Source organism: Trichogramma pretiosum, unplaced genomic scaffold, assembly GCF_000599845.2.
Source record: "Trichogramma pretiosum strain Unisexual culture from Peru unplaced genomic scaffold, Tpre_2.0 scaffold153, whole genome shotgun sequence".
Taxonomy (NCBI): domain Eukaryota; kingdom Metazoa; phylum Arthropoda; class Insecta; order Hymenoptera; family Trichogrammatidae; genus Trichogramma; species Trichogramma pretiosum.
This window is the reverse complement of record NW_019641670.1, coordinates 69,650-88,131: the sequence shown is the minus strand read 5'-3', so window position 1 is coordinate 88,131 and position 18,482 is coordinate 69,650.

The following is an 18,482-nucleotide window of genomic DNA, read 5'->3' as shown; positions in this document are numbered from 1 at the left end:
GGTCGTGTGTCATTAGTAATTACGGATCGTTATACGTACTTTTCAGGGTGTGCAAATCGCGCATGATGTTGTCCTTGTAATTGTCGAATGCGACGGTCCAGGCTGATACGCACGAGGTCGAGCTTCGTGTGCCGTGGCAGAGTATACTCAATGCGCACAGTACCATCTCGTGGGTCATGAACGCAATCCCGTATCGGTAATCGTCGTCGAAGTCCCACAGTGCGTGATTATAGTGCAAATACTCGCAGAAGCGCAGCCAGTTCTCCTGTCGACTTAGCACCACAGAACCCTTTTTCGACTTTTCGGCCATTTTGTATTGGTAAATACTTAACAACTGCAACGAGGAATTACAATAAGTCAAAGTTCTACAGTGGCTTGCATCGTACTAAATTTATACTACTCACGTAAATACCGCTTTGATATACCGGGCGACTGCCGTGGCCTGTAGCAACAGATGGCTGGTGTGCGTTGCAACTTCGTGTCGCGGTCCGGCAAGGCGTGTGTCGTAACGCAAACTGTCGAGTAAACACGCACACGATTACGTGCAGGCACGATCAGATAATGCGACACTTCGACAATTCGGGGGAAGACCTCATTTGCGCCAGTAATTGCGATAACTGTCGTCGTAAAACGGACGACAATCATCGAAATGTCACGGTGAAAAAGGGGTTCGAGATATTGATCGATTTCATCACCGAATGCAGCCAAGAACCCGAATGCCCGGGGTTATCCTTCACGCGAGCCGTAATGTATCTGACGGCCGAGAAATGTCGAACGACTCCGTCACACGTAATTCGAGCCCGTAATTACGGAAAGTTAATAATATGCAACAAAATGCAGGTCGCACAACTCATCTAACAAGCTAGAAGTCATCGACTCATAACGTTCACGGTCGACGCGGATGCAAGCGACTCGGATTACGGCGAACACATTTACTTGTTGCTGATCGCGAGGAGCACGGACGTCGTTACGGCAAGTTGATGCAACGCCGACAACGTACAGATTTTCATTATTTTACTTTCGTTTACAGAATCAAGTAGAAGTGACCATGCATGAAGCTGCGGCGCAATCGCAACTACTGATTGACTGTTCGCGCGACAAAATACAGAAGTACTGCTGGCGCGAATTCGCAAAGAGGAATGCAGCCAACAACGTGCCGCTCAGCGAGGTGGCGGAAATGTGGCGTTACCATGCGATCGCAGAACGACAGCCCATTACCACGGAGATGGCAGCTTCCATTATTGGATGCACTGAGCGGATCTTACCACCGGAAATTACCAAAGCTGTGCAAATAATTGACTTTTTCAATCGACTAGTTACGGTACGTATTGCCAGATCGAACGTTAAAAGGACCGATCAATGCAACTTTCTCACTTGCAGGGCCAGCTGCCAGACGCAGCGACGCAGGACGTCGCGTTCCCGTTAGAGGATGAGTATCAGGCGAGTGTGGTCACGGATATTATGGAAAATTCCGATTCAGGTATTTCGGACGAGGACTGCAATGTACTGCGAACGTATGAAGTTCGAGGTCCCCGTTACACGGTGAACGATCTCCATGCCGCGATCGACGAAAAAAATTTCCAAGTAAGCCGAGCCGACATCTGCAGAAGCTACGAACGCGTGCGCAAAATTTTCAAACAACTGCACGGTCAATTCTTTAATACCCATTATAATCAGATGTGCACGTACGACAATCGACGGAGGACAAGCAACTTCAGCAATCGCGATCGAGTTTATATTATCAAGTTGTTTCGTTATCTCTGTGTCAAGAGGCGACATTTGCGGGATGTGGCGATGCTCGTCGCGTCATTACCAAGGTTCCAACGTCGTTACGTAAATACGATTATAAAGAGTTTGAAAGTAACCAATTGCAACGGCAGAAACACGGACGCTCTTACCGTCGAGGACAAGCTGTATTTGCGACGGCTGCAACGGACCGAGTAGCGGGAGTAGCTTCAGTGTGCAATTACCGATTCAGAACCTTGTTTCGGTAATTGCAATGGATCGTCGGATCGCGACGGCGAGTCGTCCTCGCGACAAACGACGCGCGAACAACGGACGACGAAAGACTCGCTTGTGGTGTCGGACATCGAACAAGTTTGGCAATCATTAGTAATTACTTACGTTCTGTAAATATACCAACAATTTGCTTTGGTTATCATCCATGCATAGACCGGTTTACGGCCGTGTCACCCGCGGCTTCGAGACCCGGTGCGATGACGGTCGCGCGACGACGCACCAGTAGACGTTCGTCGCCCTTTATCCTGCGCGCCGTCGGCCAATGACAATCGATCGGCGATATTCTGCTCGAGCAACGGCCAATGATATGGCGCGGCCGCCGAGCCGCCGCCGCAGCCGCAGCAGCGCCGCCGCGCCGCGACTATAAAAGGCCGCGCGAATATCGCCGCGATAACATTCGCTCGCCGAACGCCTAACAGTGCACATCTCCGTACAGCTCACATAACCACAACGCCTCGCCAAGCAAAAGCAAATCACAGTCGCTCCCCAGTGCTAAGTATATTATTGTGTCTTAGTAAAAACTATAGTGTTCTAGTGTCAGTTAGCAATTACGCAAACAATAAAGTGTAAGTGTATTTGACCAGATAGTTTCGCAGCCAGCACTATAACCTGTCTCGTTGTTTGATAAACTCTTATGGGTGTTCAAGTGTTCGTGTGCGACTACTGAAACAATAGCGCGTTTGTGAATTTTCTAGAACGATTTCGCGACTAACACCGCAATCTCAACTCGTTGAAAACGAGACTGTGCGTGTGTTCAATTGTTGTAACGCAAGTACGCAAACAATAGTGCGTATGTGCATATAACCGAACAATATCGCGACTAGTGCAACTACGATCCTGGGTCGTTGCAAACGAGACTTAGCGTGTGTGTTGTGGTGTGGCGCTGTTTGAGCGCGAAAAGTACGTGTGTGTGCGTGTTTACTCGACAGTTTGCGTTACAATGCGCGCCTCGCCGGACCGCGACACGAAGTTGCAACTGTTAAGTTGCGAAGTTGCAGTTGTTAAGTATTTACAAAATGGCCGAAAAGTCGAAAAAGGGTTCTGTGGTGCTAAGTCGACAGGAGAACTGGCTGCGCTTCTGAGAGTATTTGCACTATAATCACGCACTGTGGGACTTCGACGACGATTACCGATACGGGATTGCGTTCATGACCCACGAGATGGTACTGTGCGCATTGAGTATACTCTGCCACGGCACACGAAGCTCGACCTCGTGCGTATCAGCCTGGACCGTCGCATTCGACAATTACAAGGACAACATCATGCGCGATTTGCACACCCTGAAAAGTACGTATAACGATCCGTAATTACTAATGACACACGACCCAACCCCCGCGCGCGCTCCCCCCNCCCCCCCCCCCCCCCCCCCCGCGATCATATACATGAACTTTTAATCTCTCCAACGCGATTCATTTGCGGATGCGATACGCTTTGCAACGCAGGTAAAACGTATTCGAGGGTGTGGCCCAATTTCAAGCGCCGGCCCTCAGGAAAAAGATCACCATCTTCAAGCGTGGTATCAACAATTTGCTGAACGAAAAAAGTGGCAACAAACCGGAAAGGGCATCGATACGCGAGAATGTAAAAAAGTGGCTCGCGAAATTCCACGACGGCGTCTACAAGTGTAACCCCGCTGTGGCCAAGGTCTTTTGGAGCGACGATTACGAGGCTTCACGATGCGATACCACGATGACCAATTTGTTTGGCGGATCGCATGGCGCTTATTACATCGCACTGGCGAAGTCAATCATAACGGGCAAGCGCATAAGACAGACGTTCACGAGCCTTACGCTCGAGGAATTATGTAAGTCGATATTCACGTTTAGTAATTACGTAAGCTCCTTGTCATATGATCTTAATCAATACAATCATTTTTTATTATTTAGTCAACGTAACGAGTACCACCGGCGTGCGCGATACCATCAGAACATGCGGTACTATGACCTATTCCGGTTCGTATTTGCGTGTGCAAATACGCAAAAGTGGCTTTTACGAGTACGCAAAGAATTGCATGGCCGATGCCTTGACCGCTCGTTGTACGGAGGTCGACGAAGGGTCCTTGTACGTGGCGCTCGCGTATCGCTCAACGCAGATGATTCGGAAGCTCGTTTCCACAAGCACCCCGGAGGACTTTGAACAATTGAAGGCTGAGGCAATCCGTATAAACGGAACCACGAAAGATCGATTCATGATACCGCATAGCATGACGGATGCAAGAATCAACGACTCCGAGATCCTAAAGAAATATGCCGATAGAGCGTGAGTACTGAACTTTGTATTACAATTTACGTATACGTCTGTGTTTCTGTGCGCAATTAATGGTACAATTTTTGTATTCCAATAGCTTCGAAAGGTCCAAAACCGCCTTTACAACCCATCACAAAAACTTCGGAAAAGTAATGACCGATGAAGTGGCGGCGACGGGTTCCGGCAGCATCCAAGGTGAAGACTACGTCAAGACATTCGGCAACGAGGCGCATCCGATGCCCACGAAGGAAATTTTCGATGACAAGGAGAACCACGGCTGCGAAATCATCGAGGTGATCCCGAGTACTTCTGCTCAATTCGTAAATGCCAAAGCAGGAACGTCGTCGACAGCCGGCGGTGAAGGTATGTAACATCGTGCATTAATAGTATAGTCTAACGCTCGTTTGTTCAATGTAGTAATTACGATTACAATTGCAGGTACTAAAACCAAACCCCAACCCCAGAGTTGAGTTGTTATACCCCCCTGTGAGTTATTATACGACATGAATTCTTTTATGCTAGTTTTCCATGCATTTTCCAAAGCACGCATTTATCAAAAGTTTGAAACAATCCTTACTATACGGGACTATTGGGTTAATTTGGAGTTGAAGTACGTACTATAGTTGTCATCATTTTAGCATCATTATAAACAAGTCAATACGGATCGCTTTTTCTCTTTGACTCATTTATCAACACTTTAAACCTCCGCTGCTGCGCACCAATATTTCCAAGGCCGAAACAACTTCTGATGATGGCCGACCCAACATTGAAATTATTAAAACCCTGGGATTATTTCAAACGCAGGTATCTGTTCCAGGTTTATTTCGGACAAAGTAATGAAACTGAGGGTTATTTTAAATGGAACAAACCACTCTTGGGTTATTTTAGGTATTTAAGTATGCACTTGTGAGTTATTATACGACATGAATTCTTTTATGCTAGTTTTCCATGCATTTTCCAAAGCACGCATTTATCAAAAGTTTGAAACAATCCTTACTATACGGGACTATTGGGTTAATTTGGAGTTGAAGTACGTACTATAGTTGTCATCATTTTGGCATCATTATAAACAAGTCAATACGGATCGCTTTTTCTCTTTGACTCATTTATCAACACTTTAAACCTCCGTTGCTGCGCACCAATATTTCCAAGGCCGAAACAACTTCTGATGATGGCCGACCCAACATTGAAATTATTAAAACCCTGGGATTATTTCAAACGCAGGTATCTGTTCCAGGTTTATTTCGGACAAAAGAATGAAACTGAGGGTTATTTTGGATGGAACAAACCACTCTTGGGTTATTTTAGGTATTTAAGTATGCACTTATGAGTTATTATACGACATGAATTCTTTTATGCTAGTTTTCCATGCATTTTCCAAAGCACGCATTTATCAAAAGTTTGAAACAATCCTTACTATACGGGACTATTGGGTTAATTTGGAGTTGAAGTACGTAAACTAGTTGTCATCATTCTGGCATTATTATAAACAAGTCAATTCGGATCGCTTTTTCTCTTTGACTCATGTATCACTTTAAACCTCCGTTGCTGCACACCAATATTTCCAAGACCGAAACAACTTCTGATGGCCGACCTAACATGGAATTTATTAAAACCCTTGGATTATTTTAAACGCAGGTATCAGTTCCAGGTTTATTTCGGACGAAAGAATCAAACTAAGGGTTATTTTGGATGGAACAAACCACTCTTGGGTTATTTTAGGTATTTAAGTATGCACTTGTGAGTTATTATACGACATGAATTCTTTTATGCTAGTTTTCCATGCATTTTCCAAAGCACGCATTTATCAAAAGTTTGAAACAATCCTTACTATACGGGACTATTGGGTTAATTTGGAGTTGAAGTACGTACTCTAGTTGTCATCATTTTGGCATCATTATAAACAAGTCAATACGGATCGCTTTTTCTCTTTGACTCATGTATCACTTTAAACCTCCGTTGCTGCGCACCAATATTTCCAAGGCCGAAACAACTTCTGATGATAGCCGACTAAACATTGAAATTATTAAAACCCTTGGATTATTTCAAACGCAGGTATCAGTTCCAGGTTTATTTCGGACGAAAGAATCAAACTAAGGGTTATTTTGGATGGAACAAACCACTCTTGGGTTATTTTAGGTATTTAGGTATGCACTTGTGAGGTATTATACGACATGAATTCTTTTATGCTAGTTTTCCATGCATTATCCAAAGCACGCATTTATCAAAAGTTTGAAACAATCCTTACTATACGGGGACTATTGGGTTAATATGGAGTTGAAGTACGTGCTCTAGTTGTCATCATTCTGGCATTATTATAAACAAGTCAATACGGATCGCTTTTTCTCTTTGACTCATGTATCACTTTAAACCTCCGTTGCTGCGCATCAGTATTTTTAAGGCCAAAACAACTTTTGATCTACCCTACATGTATGTATTATAAATTGAAAGTGACTTTTATGGTTCCGTGAAAAAAAATTAAATTTCATACAAACGCCCAAAAATGACAACTCTTCTGCCACTGCGCAAAGCGGAAAAAATGATGTTCAGGTCATTGTGTATGAAAAATAGTATCCAGGCTCAAGCCGCGAAAAAGTCAGTCCTAGATGCTTATTAGACTCGGTTTAGCGTCGGTGACTTATAACATGTCTGTTGGGACTTTTCTCTTTTTCGTTGACTAGAGCAGCAGTTTACTGTAATATTAATATCTCCCTTTTCAATCATTACTACATTCATTAGAGCAGTTTGTAGAAAAATGGTCGAAATTGTTCCAAAGGTTGCCCAGTATGATTTTTTGTTTAGTAGGAGGGGCTTTTTGGTCTCATAAAGACAACACTTCGATTCAAAGTAGACACGAAATATTAAGATTTAAAAAATGATACGTATTATAAATTGAAAGCGACTTTTGTGGTACCGTGAAAAAAAATTAAATGTCATACAAACGCCCAAAAATGACAACTTTTCTGCCACTGCGCAAAGCGGAAAAAATGATGTTCGGATCATTGTGTACGCAAAATAGTATCCGGGCTCAAGCCGCGAAAAAGTCAGTCCCAGATGCTTATCAGACTCGGCTTAGCGTTGGTCACTTATAACATGTCTTCTGGGACTTTTCTCTCTTTCGCGGACTTAAGCAGCCATTTACTATTATATTAATATCTTTCCACTTCATCATTACTACATTTATTAGAGCAGTTTGTAGGAAAATGGTCGAAATTTCACAGATTTCCTAGTATGATTTTCGGTTTAGTAGGAGGGGCTTTTTGGTTTCATAAAGACAACACATCGATGAAAAGTGGACACGAAATATTAAGATTCAAAAAATGATACGTATTATAAATTGTGACGGGAAGATACGACTCTTACCGCACAACGATCGATCGATAGACATAGGCTCAATCTCGCGCGACATACACTCACACAAATACACACTCACAAACACATACACACATGAATCGAGAGATTACACGACAAGCTGGCAGCAGCAATGGCAACATTGGCAACACAGGACTCGCATAGCAAGGAATGCGAACGACAAGTTGGCCGCACTAATGTAGCTTAGCCGAAAAGACGGAAAGCGGGAGCTTATCGATATCGCCTCGCTACGCTCGCATGTGCGATTATCGATCAGGCTCGAACACTTAAAAGGGCGACTGACGAGGACACTCTTTGTTTCACGTTCAACTAGTGAGCCTCGGTCCGGCATATTCAAATTCGTTCGGAGTGCAACTCGTAATTTCGTCGCTAAGACGCCGGCAATCAGTTCTCGAATTCGTAATTGAGACGCCGACAACCGCACTTCCGATATCGGCCGAAACCGAGAAATTGATTCGTTATCGTGTCGTGTGATACAAGTCGACAGTATCACCCGACTACGTGCAATCGCATTTGTGACCAGTGCCAGTCCAACATATCACTGGACAATTGGATCGATCCATCCTGACGTGTTGCCTGCCACTTCAGCCACGCCACCGCCATCCATCATCGAGAGGGTTCACGACGACGTCGACGCCGAAGAGGCCGGCCTGCGATTACCTCAAGTACACACACACACACACACACACACCTACACCCGCTCAGAGCCATCGGGAATCGGTTTAGCTAAAATAATTAAAGGGACTCGCGCCCCTGAGACATTAAAATCGAGAGAGTCTGCATGCTCTACACGCAGTGGCGCCCCGAGCACACTTTGTAATTATTAACTCAATTCTATTTATTTATGCAATATACTTTAAGATATCATTTAAACGTTGATCCTTGTCTTACGATTTATTCACCTCGCCCAATTTATCATCACAAAATTGGCGCCCATATAACGTGGTGAGACAACCCTAGATAAAAATCGAAAATAGTTATCGCTGTAAAACCCCGATTCACGAAAGGACGCCTCACAAAATTGGCACCCTTACAACGTGGTGAATCAATCGCGAAATTCGAAATTGATTAACTAATTAAATTCATTGAAAAATTATCCAATCACTAATAGACGCACAAAATTGGCGAATTCGATAAACTCAATAATAGATGATGGCTCGTTCGACACATAATTAAATTTAAGCTTGTATAAGAATAGAAAAGATATAATGATAAGAAAAGCATTTATGTAAGTGTGAGCAACAACGACAACGAGTGTGTTTGATGAAATTTAACATTTAGCTACTTTAAAATAAAACTCGACAAAATCGACATTTAAACAAAGCAGTAAAATCTTGAAATATCTGATAACAACAATTTCGACAAACACACACGAGGCCGTAATAGGAAGATTGACCTTGCGAATTTGAGTTTCAACATTCTTCAGTAACGAGCAGAAAATATTTGCATGAACATTGTCTATGTCGACTGAAATCCTCGCGTACTTGTACATGATTCCCTTGTAGTAACCTTCGAAGCTTGAAAAGTAAACAAACTCGCGAAAGATTAACGCCTAAGAATTTAAAGTCCAATTGGTTAAATAAAATCACGCGAAATTTATCGACAATCTACTAGCCGAAAAGCCTAAAATTTGCAAAGAGAAAGTACAGTAGATAAACAAAATAGATCAGTTATCATAGATAATTACGTTACGAAGATGGGATCGACTTTCGAAATTAATGTATCAGAAGAAATGTTGCCACTGGCGAAAGAAGATGTCGAAAATTTGACGAAAGCATATGGAGGAAAGACGTTAGCAGAGCTACGCCAAGTAGCTCAATACTCGCGGATTAATACCAAAGGAGATGAAGATGCATTAGTAAATAGACTCGTCCGCAGAGATCTGCGTAAAACGTACGGTGACGACGCTGTACAGTGGTTAACGATAGATGATCCACCAAAACAAACCTGCTCAAAAGACGATATGAATACATCAAAACTTGACGATACGGTACAAATTAATGACAGTAAAAGTATAAAAAACTCGACGAGATATAGTGTTGGATTCAAAAGTCCGCTAAATGACACATTGTTTGCAAATCAATCCCTCCTAGACCTCAATAATTCAACGATACAGCAAAAAGATAACATCGAACAGGATAAGCTAAATCCACTAGCAGCTTCATTTGCACCTCTGTTACAGTCTACGACGTAACCTTTCTCAATGAAAAAGAAATTATTAAAACTGCGAGAAGCAGCTAGCGAGCTGCTACGCATGAATTACAATTTAATGTATCTCACGTATCTCCTATGCATAATTTCATTTACACACACACGACAGAAAGTAACATCATTTCGGACACGCGCAGCCAGCGTAAACAATGCCGAATTGAGTGGCCTAAAATCCATTACCTATTTATTAGGCCGCTGCTATTAAACTCTTGCGAAAATATAATTCGCACGGCAAAGAAATGAACACGCGCGGCCGCGAGTGTGAATGAATATCTGAGAAAAGCTGTAAAACTGCGGTGACCGCGACTTCACGACTTTCGGGAAGAACGCGGGTCCGGGTCTGCTAATATACACTAGGGCGGAACGAAAAAACACTTTTGACGCCGATCGCTTTGTAATAGTATTTTATCGAAAGTTTAAGATAAAAAAAGAGAAAAGCCGCGAGCTGGGCGCGAACAAATGATGTCTTCAGGTGGCGCATGAAGCCTGAAGTTTGAAATTCGTAAAAACAATATCTTTATGATTCAGTATGAAATCGTTACCAAATTTTTCTGCACTGGATTGGCCGATTGGGCTGAAAGTTTCAGGGCTTGTTTCACATATGGAAAGGAGTTTCTCTGTAAAATTTTAGCCCTCTAGGTGCCTTAGAAGCAAAGATATAGTCATAGGAAGGTTGAAAAATTACGTTACATTAATTTTTTTTTGTTCTTTTTCCATCTTCACACAGCTGTACGTTGCGTAATTTTGCTGCTATTAAAACGAACGAGTAACCAATTTCTTCGTCTTTTAAAGGCCTTTTCAACCATATAAATTTGTATAGTGTTTTTTAAATTTTTACTGAAGTTACAGTATAAAACGTCCAACATTTTGTGTCGCGCTCGAAACTACAATTGTTATTTTTTTTTCTGTTTCTTAAAAGTTACACATTCTAGACAAACTTGAACCCCAATGATAGTTATATGGCCTTAAAGAGCATAAAATTTCCTTTAATTTGGTGTATTTAAAAACTCTCTAGGTCCTCTAGAACCAAAGATACAGCTGTTTGAAGTTTTACTGAAAATGTAAGATTCGATTGTGTGATGATCATACCATATCTGGCCTATGATAGATTCACAGATTCAGTACTTTCATTTTTGGTAAAACTTCAAACAGCTGTATCTTTGGTTCTAGAGGACCTAGAGAGTTTTTAAATACACCAAATTAAAGGAAATTTTATGCTCTTTAAGGCCATATAACTATCATTGGGGTTCAAGTTTGTCTAGAATGTGTAACTTTTAAGAAACAGAAAAAAAAATAACAATTGTAGTTTCGAGCGCGACACAAAATGTTGGACGTTTTATACTGTAACTTCAGTAAAAATTTAAAAAACACTATACAAATTTATATGGTTGAAAAGGCCTTTAAAAGACGAAGAAATTGGTTACTCGTTCGTTTTAATAGCAGCAAAATTACGCAACGTACAGCTGTGTGAAGATGGAAAAAGAACAAAAAAAAATTAATGTAACGTAATTTTTCAACCTTCCTATGACTATATCTTTGCTTCTAAGGCACCTAGAGGGCTAAAATTTTACAGAGAAACTCCTTTCAACATGTAAAACAAGCCCTGAAACTTTCAGCCCAATCGGCCAATCCAGTGCAGAAAAATTTGGTAACGATTTCATACTGAAGCATAAAGATATTGTTTTTACGAATTTCAAACTTCAGGCTTCATGCGCCACCTGAAGACATCATTTGTTCGCGCCCAGCTCGCGGCTTTTCTCTTTTTTTATCTTAAACTTTCGATAAAATACTATTACAAAGCGATCGGCGTCAAAAGTGTTTTTTCGTTCCGCCCTAATATACACGCGCGTGCAAGATATGTGTCAATTATTGAGCCATATCGAGCTCGCTACATACGCTGCAACCGCTGAAGCGGGGGCAACTTTAGGTGTATATAAGCCACAGTAAAAGAGGATCAGTCCTCCTTCATATCTACGAAATCGTACACTACGTATCGATTCTGGTGTCAACGCGACTTAATCAAGTTTATAAAATATATTTAATATTGTACATGCATTGTATGCATATAATTCGAGTAACTTCATAAGTGTAACTTTGTAAATCATTTGTATTGTTTTTGTGTGTGCCATCATCGACAATTCCGAATAAATACATGTAAGTTTATTATCATATTTCTGACTTTATACTTCATTCCACGCTACCCCTACGCAACAAGCGACTACAACTATATAAAAGGTTTTCTTGTTATAATTCCGACTACGGAGTACGTAACACCTCCATCGATACCGGCAAATACGCAACCATCGCCTAGATTGCAAAATTCATTTCCCCAAAATAATGTCATAGTAGAACAAATAAACGAAACGCTTCGACAACAATCGCTACCAGAAGCAGCAGAAAAAATTTCGATAGAAGACAGATCGACAGTCACATCATCAAATAGACAAGAAATAGATATTACGTGCAAAACGCAACAAGTATTGCGAAATTATGATTTAAAATTTGGAAAAAACGATAAAGTCGATGCCGAAAGTTTCATAGCAAAGCTGCACACAGTGCAAACATTGACAAAAATAACAGATACAGATTTGCTCAGATTTATGCCATCGATGCTGGTGGAAGACGCAGAGATATGGGCCGAACCGCTGTACACTTGTGATATAAATATATTGGAAAATCGAAAATTAGCAAATCAATCGAAATCGACAACAAGCGATAATACAGTTCCTCAACACGTTAATAAAAAATCGAAAAATAAAACGTCGAAGAAGAAAAAGAAAATAGCATTACGTAAACAAACATCGGCGACTGATACCTCGACTGCAACTGTGAACGAAGATAACACCACAGTCGCAAACGACAGTTCACATCGTATAAGCCCAAGAGATTACGACACAAATGACATAGAACTTATACCGGCTGCACCGATAAGAATAGGTGATCCACGATTTTATGTAAAAGTCGATATCCTAGGTGAAACATTTGACATGCTGTTCGACCATGAAGCTGTATCGTCGTGGTTTGGTGAAAAACCCGCAAAATTACTAGAAAAATACATAAAACCATCGTCGACATACTTAGAAGGACCTACCGGTGATCTATGCCAAAATGAAGGTAAAGTTGATATAAACATTACGATAGACGATATTACATTAAATACAACATTCAGAGTGAACAAGGCACTCCAATATGAAGTTTTACTCGGAATTGACCTACAAAAGAAATTCAATATTACGATATGCGCTGGCGAAGAAAAATGGTATACACCAGCTAATATTATACACTACTTTAAGCCGAACGATAAAGAAATAACATGTTCGCTAGAAGCGGTTGGAGCGATCAATGGTTTAAAAACACCGACAGAAATAGAAAGATCGACAATAAAGAATTTGGTCGAGGAAAAGATACCACCGACACCGAAAACTTGTAAAGCTGCAAAAATAACACCACATACGATCGACGTGCAGGGACATGCACCGATCAGACAACATCCTCGTCGAATTACGAAGAAATTGCTTAAAGCAGCGCATGATGAAGTTGATCACTTAATACGAGAAGATATCGTGATGGAAAGTAACAGCCCATGGTGTAGTTGTCCGGTAATAGTGCCAAAGAAGAACGGAAAAAATTAGATTTTGTATCGACTTCCGAAAGATTAACCAAATAACGAAAAAAGACGCATACCCGATGCATCATATGGATTCTATTCTCGACAATTTGAGGAACGCAGAATATTTATCGAAAATTGACCTCTCGCAAGCTTATCATCAGATTCCGCTACATCGAGATAGCAGAGAAATTACAGCATTTGCATTGCCTGGCAAAGGCTTATTTCACTATAAAAGGTTACCATACGGACTTTGCAATGCACCTGCGAGTTTTCAACGTGCAATGGATAACATTTTCGGTCCTGAATGGCAACCACATGATTTTATCTATATCGACGATATTATTATAGCTACTTCAACTTTTGACGAGCACAAATATTGGCTCGAGAAAGTAATCGACAAATTAAATAGCGTAGACTTAACGATAAATAAAGAGAAGTCGGAATTCTGTTGTCAAAGTGTTCAATTCTTAGGTTACATTATAGATTGAGAAGGACTTGATCGTACCGATCCTGATAAAGTAAAAGCCGTACTGAACTGCCCGCCACCGAAAAACATCAAGCAACTAAAAAGCTTCATGGGTATGGTAGGTTGGTACAGCCGCTTCTTAAAAGATCTTGCCGAGATAAGAACACCACTGACGAAACTAACGCAGAAAGACATCGCTTGGCACTGGGGACCTGAACAAGAACAAGCATTTACAACGCTAAAGCGCATGCTAACGGAAGCTCCGGTACTAGCGAGGCCAGACCCCGACATAATGTTTACCTTACAAACAGATGCAAGTAATTTCGCACTCGGTGCCGTACTTACCCAAGACATCAACGTCGAAGAACACCCGATCGCATACGCGAGTCAGGCGCTCACAAAACAAGAGCGAAATTACACGGTAACGGAAAAGGAATGCTTGGCAGTCCTTTGGGCTGTCGAAAAATATCGTGGATACATTTTGGGCTCGCACTTCAGAGTAATCACTGATCATGCTAGTCTTAAATGGTTGCATAACTTAAAAGACCCTACCGGCAGATTGGCGAGGTGGGCGACAGCACTCCAAGCCTATAGTATGGAAATAATACATCGAAAAGGAGCACTGCACAAAGTGCCAGATTATTTGTCAAGATCGATAGAAGAAATTTCATCAATAGACGATAAAAATGCCGCAAATTGGGACGAGTGGTATGTGACCCGTATACACGAAGTAGCAAAAGATCCCGATAAATTTCCTGATTACCGAATTCACGATAATTCATTGTATATTAATCGCCCTAGTCAACTTACTGACCCATTAAATCCAGACGTAAATAATTGGAAACTTGTGATACCACAGTCACTGCGAGAAAAAAGTGCTGTTCGAAGCACACGATACTCCGCACGCAGCTCATCTTGGACGCGAGAAGACTTTCGAGCGAGTAGCTCTCTCGTATTACTGGCCGAAAATGCGCACAGATACTTATAAGTACGTTCGAAAGTGCTTGAAGTGTCAGCTGCATAAAGTATCACAACAATTACCGGCAGGATTGACAGGGAAAACGGGAGCTTGAAGAACCTTGGATACACGTTGCATCCGATATCATGGGACCTTTCCCGCATAGTAAAAATGGAAATTGCTACATAGTCGTGTTCGGAGATCTTTTCACTCGATATATCGAAATTCGAGCGCTGCGTAAGGCCAACGCGGCGACGATATTGAAAAGTTTCGAAGAACGGGTACTATTTAAATGGGGTTGTCCGAAATATTTTCTTACCGATAACGGTACGGAATATTCGAACAAAGCCGTTACCTGTAGAATGCAAGAGCTCGGCATTATACAGACATTAATCGCCGCGTATCATGCGCAAAGTAATCCAATAGAACGATTTAATCGATCGATAAAAACGATGACTGCAATTTTCGTGGAGCACGATCACACCCTGTGAGATCAACACCTACCGGAATTTGCATTCGCGATTAATACAGCAATTAATGTTTCGACAGGATTCTTGCCGGCATACCTTAATTACGGCAGAAACTTGCGAACAATCGTAACGATAAGGAATGAACTCGAAAATTCATCAACTCCGTATGAATCATTGACTCAAGAAGCGTGGGCCAACAGAGTTGAACGACTACCGGCAATATACGACATCGTCAATAGAAATGTTGAACACGCAAATAAAAATCAAGCTAAGTATTATAATAAAAAACGTAAAGACGTGAAATTGAATCTCGATGACTTAGTGCTGAGAAGAAATTACACTCTATCGTCAAAATTGAACAATTACGCATCGAAACTTGGGCAGAGATACAGAGGACCGTATAGAGTAGTAAAAGTAATATCGCCAGTAATGTACGAGATACGACAACTAAAATTTAAACAAACAGCAAATGTACATGTTTCCGACATAAAACCTTTCGTAACTGAAGATACGATAGATATAAATAATAAGAATATCGATAGCAATTCAAATGACCAAAACGAAAAAATTGAATCGATAGTGGTCGAGTCGAACGCACAACCACCCGACGCCGAAGTCAAAAATACACAATGCGAAATAAAACCGACAACAGCGCGAGTGCGACAAGGACGACAACAAGCTACACAAAGGCAAGCGGCAGAAGCCACACGCAACAGCAGCGCGCCAAACGACAGTGGAGTCGCCAGTACGCAGCCAACCGACAAGCGCGACACACGTCAGCCCAAGACAACAAAAAATACAAGTAGCAAAGCCAAGAAGTCGAGTGCAAATAAGAAAAGTCGAAAAAATGATCAAGTCGAGAAAATTACATCCGGGACTGACAGAGAGGCAACGAGCTCTAGCAGCAGCTTGGAGAGAGAAGCATCGCCGAGACGATATAACCTCAGAAGGAGAAGGTAATGCGACAGGACTCGCAACCGACAGTTCAATTCCGATAATGGCGATAAATGTAATCGACGTAGCAAGAGCAAAGTGCACGAAGGAAACCTCGAAACCAGGAATCCGAATAACGAAGACGAGAACAGGTTACAAACTCGAGAGGTGTGAGATAGCAAGTTTAACCACGACATCGATAATATCGGAATCGAAAACCGAAAAGTCATCAAAAGTTGAAAGAAAAGAAACGATATCGCACGTACTAAATCGTACGTACACAATCGAATCGGAGGCGGCAGTACACACAATCGAGTGTGAAGTGTTGTTGGACGACAGCACAGGCGAGATCGAGCCAATAAAAGTTAGTACAGCTGTCGTACCACATTTCGAAGCAAGTCAAGAACAAGGCGTGCAGCCCAATCACGCCAACAACAGTGTCGTGCCGAAACTGCGTGCATATACGGCATTACCCTGTTGGAACTGCAATGTTCCAGGGCACTTGTACAAGCACTGCCCAGTTGAAAGAGACGTGTTTTGCTACAAGTGTGGACGGAAAGGATACACGACTCGTTCGTGCCCAAACAAGTGCGACGAGAAGAAGAGAATCAACATGTTCTAAATCATCACTGATTCCAAGAAATGACGCTGACCCGTGGCAACAAAGAGTCTACGCAGCAGCAATCGTACCGAAAATTAAGTAGACAACGAGTCGCACATTCCGCCTTATTAGTAGTTAATTTGTTTTTTTGTAATGCATAAAATCCTTTTGTTTTCCTGCTAATTTAACGATATCGAGCAGTGTCGGTAAATAATATAGAAATATTATTAAAAATCTAATAGAAATGAAACCGATAGAATCAACACTGCCGATAAAATGAAACTTCTAAGAGATTACGATATTTACTTTTGGACGATAATTAGGAAAAATTCTAAGTCCGACATATTTCTTTTGTAACTTTAATAAACATAAATTATTCTTTTCGAAAATTGGATTCAGTCAACATCGACGAATGTAATTACATTTATTTTTTTTTTTTTTCAGTTCAAGTATGTACAATAAAATCACACAAATCACGAGAAAAAATTACAAAATATGTACATTAGTTTTAAGTTGTTGAATAAAAATAAAATATTCTTTCTAAATATAGTATACCGATATTTCCCCTAGTTGCTCACACACACCGAAAATAATAATATAATATGCATGTAATAACAAGAAAAATGATAGTTGAAAATATAATACTGCTATGGATGTAAACAAAAAAAAAAATAGGCGATAGAACCATATTACACCGTAATATCATCGAGACCGACATGTTTATTTATAATAATTTATAACAGATGTGATGCGACCGAAAGTAATACATCGCACCCCCGATGCGTTGTATGGAGAGGGGAATTTGTGACGGGAAGATACGACTCTTACCGCACAACGATCGATCGATAGACATAGGCTCAATCTCGCGCGACATACACTCACACAAATACACACTCACAAACACATACACACATGAATCGAGAGATGACACGACAAGCTGGCAGCAGCAATGGCAACATTGGCAACACAGGACTCGCATAGCAAGGAATGCGAACGACAAGTTGGCCGCACTAATGTAGCTTAGCCGAAAAGACGGAAAGCGGGAGCTTATCGATATCGGCTCGCTACGCTTGCGCGTGATAACGGACACACCACATACGTGTTTAGAGAAAGTTTGTCTTGATATAGTTGGACCGTTTAAACCCACTCAAAAAGGGAATATAAATATACTTACGATGCAATGTAACTTTTCTAAATATTGTGTAGCAGTAGCAATACCAGATGCAACGGCGGAGACAGTCGTGGATGCGTTTTTAAAGAATTTCGTTTGTTATTTCGGAGCGCCATCGATTATTTTAACTGATCAAGGTTTCAATTTTATGGGAAAGGTATTTTCACAAATGGCAAAAGCCCTTAAAGTAAAAAAAATGTGCACTAGCGCCTTTAGGCCGCAAACGAATGGCTCTTTAGAACGTTCACATCACTCGTTAACAGAGTATTTAAAGGTTATTGTTGATAAATATAATAATTGGGACGACTATCTTGAAATGTCCTTTATGTCTTACAATTCATCAGTGCAGGAAGCTCATAATTTTCAACCGTTTCAATTAATGTTTGGGAAATTACCTAATCTTCCGTCTGAGAAATCACTAGAG